The sequence below is a fragment of the Heptranchias perlo genome, chromosome 20, assembly GCF_035084215.1.
Source record: "Heptranchias perlo isolate sHepPer1 chromosome 20, sHepPer1.hap1, whole genome shotgun sequence".
Classification (NCBI taxonomy): domain Eukaryota; kingdom Metazoa; phylum Chordata; class Chondrichthyes; order Hexanchiformes; family Hexanchidae; genus Heptranchias; species Heptranchias perlo.
The window spans coordinates 10,189,691-10,198,866 of NC_090344.1; the positions used below are offsets into that span (position 1 = coordinate 10,189,691).

Below are 9,176 nucleotides of genomic sequence, written 5' to 3' on the forward strand. Positions count from 1 at the left end.
GGGAGGCTTTGAGTGAGGAGATAGTTCGGGTACAGACTGGACACATTCTTACTCGGGGAAAGGTTGGGCACGCAAAACTAGAGCTCCCTGGATGACAACAGAGTATTTGCGACAACATTTTGTACATTCTGAATACCAATATCCGGACAGGTGTGCCCACGGTTATCAACCACAACCTCGTCACTTCCACGCTGACAGATAAAAAGCGGCCACATTCTGCTTGAGTGAGATTAAATCCGAGAGCGGTTTCAAGGTCAATTGCAATTGCGAGCAGAATGCATTCAGAGGACGTGAGATCATTGAGATACCTCCAAACACCTTGCCAGTTTGAATAGCAGCTCAAGATCACAGGACGGGGGGAAAAATGAGGGCTCGTCCGGGATCTCTCACATATTTCAAACAACACACCCGAAGCGAGAATCATACCCCTGGACCAACGAGCCCGCTGGAATAAAAAACGCAACAAGCAGTAGTTTCTGAGTATCAGCGGCCACTTTCACCACATATCCCTTGAAGCACCGTAAATAAAAATGTGTCCGTACATTAGTGAAGAATCATAAAGCCAATTTCTGCTCTGTTGGGTTTTGTTTCGGGCTCCTGACGCTGATAAAGATGATTGGGGACAGTTGATGAGTTAATGGGTTGTAAGGGCGCAGATACTCCGGTGTGAGGGTGCAGATCCTCCGGTGTGAGGGTGCAGATCCTCTGGTGTGAGGGTGCAGATACTCCGGTGTCAGGGTGCAGATACTCGGATTTAAGGTTGCAGACACTCGGATGTAAGGATTTGTTGCCGCGACTGAAATGCGGCTTAGAACTGTTGTTATTATCCAAGGCAGCGCTGCAGGATCCTTTCATGATCTCTCATAAATCTACTGAAACCCATCGGAATATGAATACAATTTTGCGTTTCCAAAATAAAAGGGAGTGACATTCATTGTGGAAACAGTCTGGTGTCGCTCACTGCAGAAATATCCATGTCAGAGTGAAGCGGCTCTCCTGCAACCTTCGGACCTTGTCTGTCAAGAAGAATTCAGATCTCCGCGAAGCCAATCACAGGTTAAATGGTGGAAGATCGGCCGTGCTCAGCTGGCCATCGAAACCGGGCATTTGTTTTGCATCCAAAACAAACATCAAAAACCAGGAAATGCGAGACCATGAAGATAAAAGTTCCACTACCGTCCCTGGGTGGGCTCGAACCACCAACCTTTCGGTTAACAGCCGAGCGCGCTAACCGATTGCGCCACAGAGACAGCACACGTTTGATCGTGAACCACTGATTCAACGAGCTAAAAATCCAGGTTGCAGCGATCACTCTGACCTCTCTCTCTTCGATCAGTTTACTTTTCCAAAATAAAGTGTGTGAAGTTTGCACGAGTGAAAATCTGTGCTCTATCATTCCTGAACATTTAACTCACTTTGCCATTAAACACTGTATGTTGGAGGACTCAGTCCCCTCGTGGTCGAGAGGATTGATTTATCGAGCTGTGATTCGCCATTCTCTATTCCAGTAATATTCAGGTTTGCTGAAAATGAGATGAGATGAAATGAGCAGGACCGACGAGCAGGTCTGTGACACGACTCGGTGTCTACAAAGTTGTCCCGTGCACTTACAGTGAAGCGGACGGCAGTTTTCACTCTCAAACAAGTAACTATGATGTTAAGAAAAAGTGTCGATAGTAGCATGATGTGGAGATGCCGGTGATGGACTGGGGTTGACAATTGTAAACAGTTTTCCAACACCAAGTTATAGTCCAACAATTTTATTTTAAAATTCACAAGCTTTCGGAGGCTTCCTCCTTCCTCAGATGAATGTCAAGAAATCCTCGAACCTCTCGCATTTATAAATCACAGAACAATACCTGGTGATGACAGACAGTCTTTTCAACTGCCCGTTGCCAAGGCAACCAAAGTGTTCAGACAGATAGGTGTTACCGACAGGGCCACCGAATATACAAACGGCCAGAACAAAAAAAAAGAGAGAGAGGCCGAAACATCCGAAAGGAAAAGACAGCAATTGACCCGTTATATTAAAAATAGATAACTTTTGTTCACTGGTGGGGTTACGTGTAGCGTGACATGAACCCAAGATCCCGGTTGAGGCCGTCCTCATGCGTGCGGAACTTGGCTATCAATTTCTGCTCGACGATTTTGCGTTGTCGTGTGTCTTGAAGGCCGCCTTGGAGTACGCTTACCCGAAGGTCGGTGGCTGAATGTCCTTGACTGCTGAAGTGTTCCCCGACTGGGAGGGAACCCTCCAGTCTGGCGATTGTTGCGCGGTGTCCGTTCATCCGTTGTCGCAGCATCTGCATGGTCTCGCCAATGTACCATGCTTTGGGGCATCCTTTCCTGCAACGTATGAGGTAGACAACGTTGGCCGAGTCACAGGAGTATGAACCATGTACCTGGTGGGTGGTGTCCTCTCGTGTGATGGTGGTATCTGTGTCGATGATCTGGCATGTCTTGCAGAGGTTACCGTGGCAGGGTTGTGTGGTGTCGTGGACGCTGTTCTCCTGAAAGCTGGGTAATTTGCTGCGAACGATGGTCTGTTTGAGGTTGGGTGGCTGTTTAAAGGCGAGTAGTGGAGGTGTGGGAATGGCCATAGCGAGGTGCTCATCATCATTGATGACATGTTGCAGGCTGCGGAGAACATGGCGTAGTTTCTCCGCTCCGGGGAAGTACTGGAAGACGAAGGGTACTCTGTTGGTTGCGTCCCGTGTTAGTCTTCTGAGGAGGTCTACGCGATTTTTTGCTGTGGCCCGTCGGAACTGTCGATCGATGAGTCGAGGGTCATATCCCGTTCTTACTAGGGCGTCTTTCAGCGTCTGTAGGTGTCCATCGCGTTCCTCCTCGTCTGAGCAGACCCTGTGTATTCGCAGGGCCTGTCCTTAGGGGATGGCCTCTTTGACGTGGTTAGGGTGGAAGCTGGAAAACTCGAGCATCGTGAGGTTGTCCGTGGGCTTGCAGTAGAGTGGGGTGCTGAGGTGCCCGTCTTTGATGGAGATTCGTGTGTCCAAGAAAGAAACTGATTCTGAGGAGTAGTCCATGGTGAGCTTGATGGTGGGTTGGAACTTGTTAATATTATTGTGTAGTCTCTTTCGTGATTCTTCGCCGTGGGTCCATATAAAGAAAATGTCGTCGATGTATCTGGTGTATAGTGTTGGTTGGAGGTCTTATGCAGTGAAGAAGTCCTGCTTGAACTTGTGCATGAAAATGTTGGCGTATTGAGGTGCGAATTTGGTCCCCATGGCTGTTCCGTGTGTTGGGGTAAAGAACTGGTTATCGAAGGTGAAGACATTGTGATCCAGGATGAAGCGGATGAGTTGTAGGATGGCGTCTGGAGATTGGCTGTTGTTGGTGTTGAGTATTGATGCTGTCGCAGCGATGCCGTCATCGTGGGGGATACTGGTGTAGAGTGCCGAGACGTCCATCGTGGTGAGAAGTGTTCCTGGTTCAACTGGTCCGTGGGTACTGAGTTTTTGTAGGAAGTCTGTAGTGTCGCGACAGAAGCTGGGGGTTCCCTGTACGATGGGTTTCAGGATGCCCTCGATGTATCCAGAGAGGTTCTCACACAGGGTTCCGTTGCCTGATACGATATGACGTCCGGGTGTGTTGGCTTTGTGTATCTTTGGGAGGCAGTGGAAGTCTCCCAAGCGGGGAGAACGTGCGATGAGAGCGCGTAGGATGCTTTGAAGGTCTGGATCGAAGGTCTTGATCAGTTTGTTGAGCTGGTGTGTGTGTTCTTTGGTTGGATCTGCGGGTAACCGTCTGTAGTGTTCCTTGTTGTCCAGTTGTCGGTATGCTTCTTTGCAATAGTCCGTTCTGTTCTCTATGACAATGGCTTCTCCTTTGTCCGCTGGTTTGATGAAGATGTTGCGGTTGGTCTTGAGAGCGTAGATGGCGTTGCGTTGTGCTCGGGTGCTATTCTGGACTGTCTTCTGAGTGCGGCTGATGAATCTGTCATTGACGCATTTCCTGACAGCTTGAGCATACATGTCAAGCTGAGGGCAGCGACCCTCTGGAGGAGTCCAGTGAGACTCTTTCCTCTTCGGTTGCTGTACCGCGGATCGCTCTGTCTGCTGTTCCGGATCGTTGATTGTCTCATTGGGTTCGCTGCTGAAATCTTGGGGTTTGTGGAAGTATTCCCGGAGCCTCATTCTCCTGATGAATTCCTCTGTGTCCGGCGCGAGACTAGTGGGGTCCATTTTGGTCGTGGGGCAGAAATTGAGCCCTCGGCTGAGAACTTCGATTTCGTCTGGTTGAAGGGTGTGGTCGGACAAATTGACGACAGACTTCCCTGTGGTTGCAACCGTGGTACCAGGGGAAGCTTGGTCGATGCTGGTGGTGATGCCGAGTTTCTCAAGCATCCTGCTCTTGGTTTGCATGCAGGAAGCGTAGTTCTGTTGCCTCGTCTGTTTGGCGGTGTCTCGTAGCTGGTCTGCTGTGTCCTGAGTACAGGTTGACAGTATGGACTCTATCTTGGTTTCGAGGTTGCGGCGTCTGTTGGAGAGCTGGTGTATGAGATGGTTGCGGAGTGTGCGAGAGGTACGAAGGCAGAGTCTCTCAGCGTAGTCTGTGTTGTATATCGACTTGAGTGGGTTCGTGATCTCTTGTCCTTTCGGGATCTTGTCTGCTTTCTTTCAGCTCTGTAGAAACTTGATGTCTGTGTCGATATGCGTGATCTTCTTGGAGATTCTCTCCACTTTTAGCCGGCAGTTTGTGGTGTCGATAGTGGCCACGATGTGGAGATGCCGGTGATGGACTGGGGTGGACAAATGTAAGGAGATGCACAACACCCGGTTATAGTCCAACAAAGAAAGTCAAGGCTAAACCTTTACCAATTACTCGTTAGGCCTCAGCTGGAGTACGTTGTTCAATTCTGGGCACCACCATTGAGGAAGGATGAAAATGCTTTGGAGACGGTACAAAGGCAGTTTACCAGGAAGATACCAGGGATGAGGGACTTCAGTTATGTGGAGAGATCGGAGAAGCTGTGATTGTTCTCCTTAGTAAACAATTTTACAACACCAAGTTATAGTCCAGCAATTTTATTTTAAATTCACAAGCTTTCGGAGATTTTCTCCTTCCTCAGGCAAATGTTTCAAGAGCTCCTTGAAGCCTACGCATTTATACATATTGAACAATACATGGTGTTTACAGACTGCCCCTGCAACTGCCCGTTGCCAAGGCAATCACCGTGTTCAGACAGAGAGGTGTTACCTGCAGAACCCCCGAATACACATTCAACAAAAAAACAAACAGGGAAAAAAAACAGAGAAAAAAAAACACAGAGAGAGGCAGAAACATCCGGAAGGCAGAGAGAGCCAGCAAATGACCCATTATATTAAAAACAGATAACATTTGTTCGCTGGTGGGGTAACGTGTAGCGTGACATGAACCCAAGATCCCGGTTGAGGCCGTCCTCATGGGTGCGGAACTTGGCTATCAATTTCTGCTCGACGATTTTGCGTTGTCGTGTGTCTCGAAGGCCGCCTTGGAGTACGCTTACCCGAAGGTCGGTGGATGAATGTCCATGACTGCTGAAGTGTTCCCCGACTGGGAGGGAACCCTCCTGTTTGGCGATTGTTGCGCGGTGTCCGTTCATCCGTTGTCGCAGCGTCTGCATGGTCTCGCCAATGTACCATGCTCTGGGGCATCCTTTCCTGCAACGTATGAGGTAGACAACGTTGGCCGAGTCACAGGAGTATGAACCATGCACCTGGTGGGTGGTGTCATCTCGTGTGATGGTGGTATCTGTGTCGATGATCTGGCATGTCTTGCAGAGGTTACCGTGGCAGGGTTGTGTGGCGTCGTGGACGCTGTTCTCTTGAAAGCTAGGTAGTTTGCTGCGAACGATGGTCTGTTTGAGGTTGGGTGGCTGTTTAAAGGCGAGTAGTGGAGGTGTGGGGATGGCCATAGCGAGGTGTTTGTCCTCATTGATGACATGTTGAAGGCTGAGGAGAACATGGCGTAGTTTCTCCGCTCCGGGGAAGTACTGGACGACAAAGGGTACTCTGTTGGTTGCGTCCCGTGTTAGTCTCATGAGGAGGTCTATGCGATTTTTTGCTGTGGCCCGTCGGAACTGTCGATCGATGAGTCGAGCGTCATATCCCGTTCTTACTCGGGCGTCTTTCAGCGTCTGTAGGTGTCCATCGCGTTCCTCCTCGTCTGAGCAGACCCTGTGTATTCGCAGGGCCTGTCCATAGGGGATGGCCTCTTTGACGTGGTTAGGGTGGAAGCTGGAAAAGTGGAGCATCGTGAGGTTGTCCGTGGGCTTGCGGTAGAGTGAGGTGCTGAGGTGCCCGTCTTCGATGGAGATTCGTGTGTCCAAGAAAGAAACTGATTCTGAGGAGTAGTCCATGGTGAGCTTGATGGTGGGATGGAACTTGTTGATGTTATCGTGTAGTCTCTTTAGTGATTCCTTGCCGTGGGTCCATAGAAAGAAAATGTCGTCGATGTATCTGGTGTATAGTGTTGGTTGGAGGTCTTGTGCAGTGAAGAAGTCCTGCTCGAACTTGTGCATGAAAATGTTGGCGTATTGGGGTGCGAATTTGGTCCCCATGGCTGTTCCGTGTGTTTGGGTAAAGAAATGGTTATCGAAGGTGAAGACATTGTGATCCAGGATGAAGCGGATGAGTTGTAGGATGGCTTCCGGAGATTGGCTGTTGTTGGTGTTGAGTATTGATGCTGTCGCAGCGATGCCGTCATCGTGGGGGATACTGGTGTATAGTGCCGAGACGTCCATCGTGGTGAGAAGTGTTCCTGGTTCAACTGGTCCGTGGGTACTGAGTTTTTGTAGGAAGTCTGTAGTGTCGCGACAGAAGCTGGGGGTTCCCTGTACGATGGGTTTCAGGATGCCCTCGATTTATCCAGAGAGGTTCTCACACAGGGTTCCGTTGCCTGATACGATAGGACGTCCGGGTGTGTTGGCTTTGTGTATCTTTGGGAGGCAGGAGAAGTCTCCCACGCGGGGATCACGTGGGATGAGAGTGCGTAGGATGCTTTGAAGGTCTGGATCGAAGGTCTTGATCAGTTTGTTGAGCTGGTGGGTGTGTTCTTTGGTCGGATCTGCGGGTAACCGTCTGTAGTGTTCCTGGTTGTCCAGTTGTCGGTATGCTTCTTTGCAATAGTCTGTTCTGTTCTGTATGACTATGGCTCCTCCTTTGTCCGCTGGTTTGATGACGATGTTGCGGTTGGTCTTGAGAGCGTTGATGGCGTTGCGTTGTGCTCGGGTGATATTCTGGACTGTCTTCTGAGTGCGGCTGATGAATCTGGCATTGACGCATTTCCTGACAGCTTGAGCATACATGTCCAGCTGAGGGCAGCGACCCTCCACGAAAGGACTCCAGATCACGAACCCACTCAGGTCCACATACAACTCGGATTACGCTGAGAGACTCTGCCGCTGTACCTCTCGCACACTCCGAAACCATCTCATACACCAACTCTACAGCAGACGCCACAACCTCGAAACCAAGATAGAGTCCATACTCTCAACCTGTACTCAGGACATAGCAGACCAGCTACGTTATACTGCCAAACAGACGAGGCAACGGAACTACGCTGCCTACATGAAAAACAAGAGCAGGAAGCTTGAGAAACTCGGCATCACCACCAGCAACGACCAAGCTTCCCCTGGTACCACGGTTGCAACCACAGGGAAGTCTATTGTCAATTTATCCGACCACACCCTTCAAGCAGACGAAATCGAAGTTCTCAGCCGAGGGCTCAATTTCTGCCCCACTACCAAAATGGATCCCACTAGTCTCGCGGCGGACACAGAGGAATTCATCAGGAGAATGAGGCTCCGGGAATTCTACCACAAACCCCAAGATTTCAGCAGCGAACCCAATGAGACAATCGACGATCCGGAACAGCAGACAGAGGGATCCGCGGTACAGCAACCGAAGAGGAAAGAGTCAAACTGGACTCCTCCGGAGGGTCGCTGCCCTCAGCTGGACATGTATGCTCAAGCTGTCAGGAAATGCGTCAATGCCAGATTCATCAGCCGCACTCAGAAGACAGTCCAGAATATCACCCGAGCACAACGCAACGCCATCAACGCTCTCAAGACCAACCGCAACATCGTCATCAAACCAGCGGACAAAGGAGGAGCCATAATCATACAGAACAGAACAGACTATTGCAAAGAAGCATACCGACAACTGGACAACCAGGAACACTACAGACGGTTACCCGCAGATCCGACCAAAGAACACACCCACCAGCTCAACAAACTGATCAAGACCTTCGATCCAGACCTTCAAAGCATCCTACGCACTCTCATCCCACGTACTCCCCGCGTGGGAGACTTCTACTGCCTCCCAAAGATACACAAAGCCAACACACCCGGACGTCCTATCGTATCAGGCAACGGAACCCTGTGTGAGAACCTCTCTGGATAAATCGAGGGCATCCTGAAACCCATCGTACAGGGAACCCCCAGCTTCTGTCGCGACACTACAGACTTCCTACAAAAACTCAGTACCCACGGACCAGTTGAACCAGGAACACTTCTCACCACGATGGACGTCTCGGCACTATACACCAGTATCCCCCACGATGACGGCATCGCTGCGACAGCATCAATACTCAACACCAACAACAGCCAATCCCCAGACGCCATCCTACAACTCATCCGCTTCATCCTGGATCACAATGTCTTCACCTTCGATAACCAGTTCTTTACCCAAACACACGGAACAGCCATGGGGACCAAATTCGCACCCCAATACGCCAACATTTTCATGCACAAGTTCGAGCAGGACTTCTTCACTGCACAGGACCTCCAACCAACACTATACACCAGATACATCGACGACATTTTCTTTCTATGGACCCACGGCAAGGAATCACTAAAGAGACTACACGATAACATCAACAAGTTCCATCCCACCATCAAGCTCACCATGGACTACTCCTCAGAATCAGTTTCTTTCTTGGACACACGAATCTCCATCAAAGACGGGCACCTCAGCACCTCACTCTACCGCAAGCCCACGGACAACCTCACGATGCTCCACTTTTCCAGCTTCCACCCTAACCACGTCAAAGAGGCCATCCCCTATGGACAGGCCCTGCGAATACACAGGGTCTGCTCAGACGAGGAGGAACGCGATGGACACCTACAGACGCTGAAAGACGCCCTAGTAAGAACGGGATATGACGCTCGACTCATC

The 9,176-nt window shown here is 50.1% G+C and overlaps 1 non-coding gene across 1 annotated transcript; it reads right to left on the minus strand.

Annotated features, from left to right (window-relative positions):
* Window positions 1–1,176: 1,176 nt before the first annotated feature.
* On the minus strand, window positions 1,177–1,250 carry trnan-guu (transfer RNA asparagine (anticodon GUU)). Its single transcript has one exon. It is a non-coding gene; the product is annotated as a tRNA-Asn (tRNA).
* Between the last annotated feature and the right edge of the window lie 7,926 nt (window positions 1,251–9,176).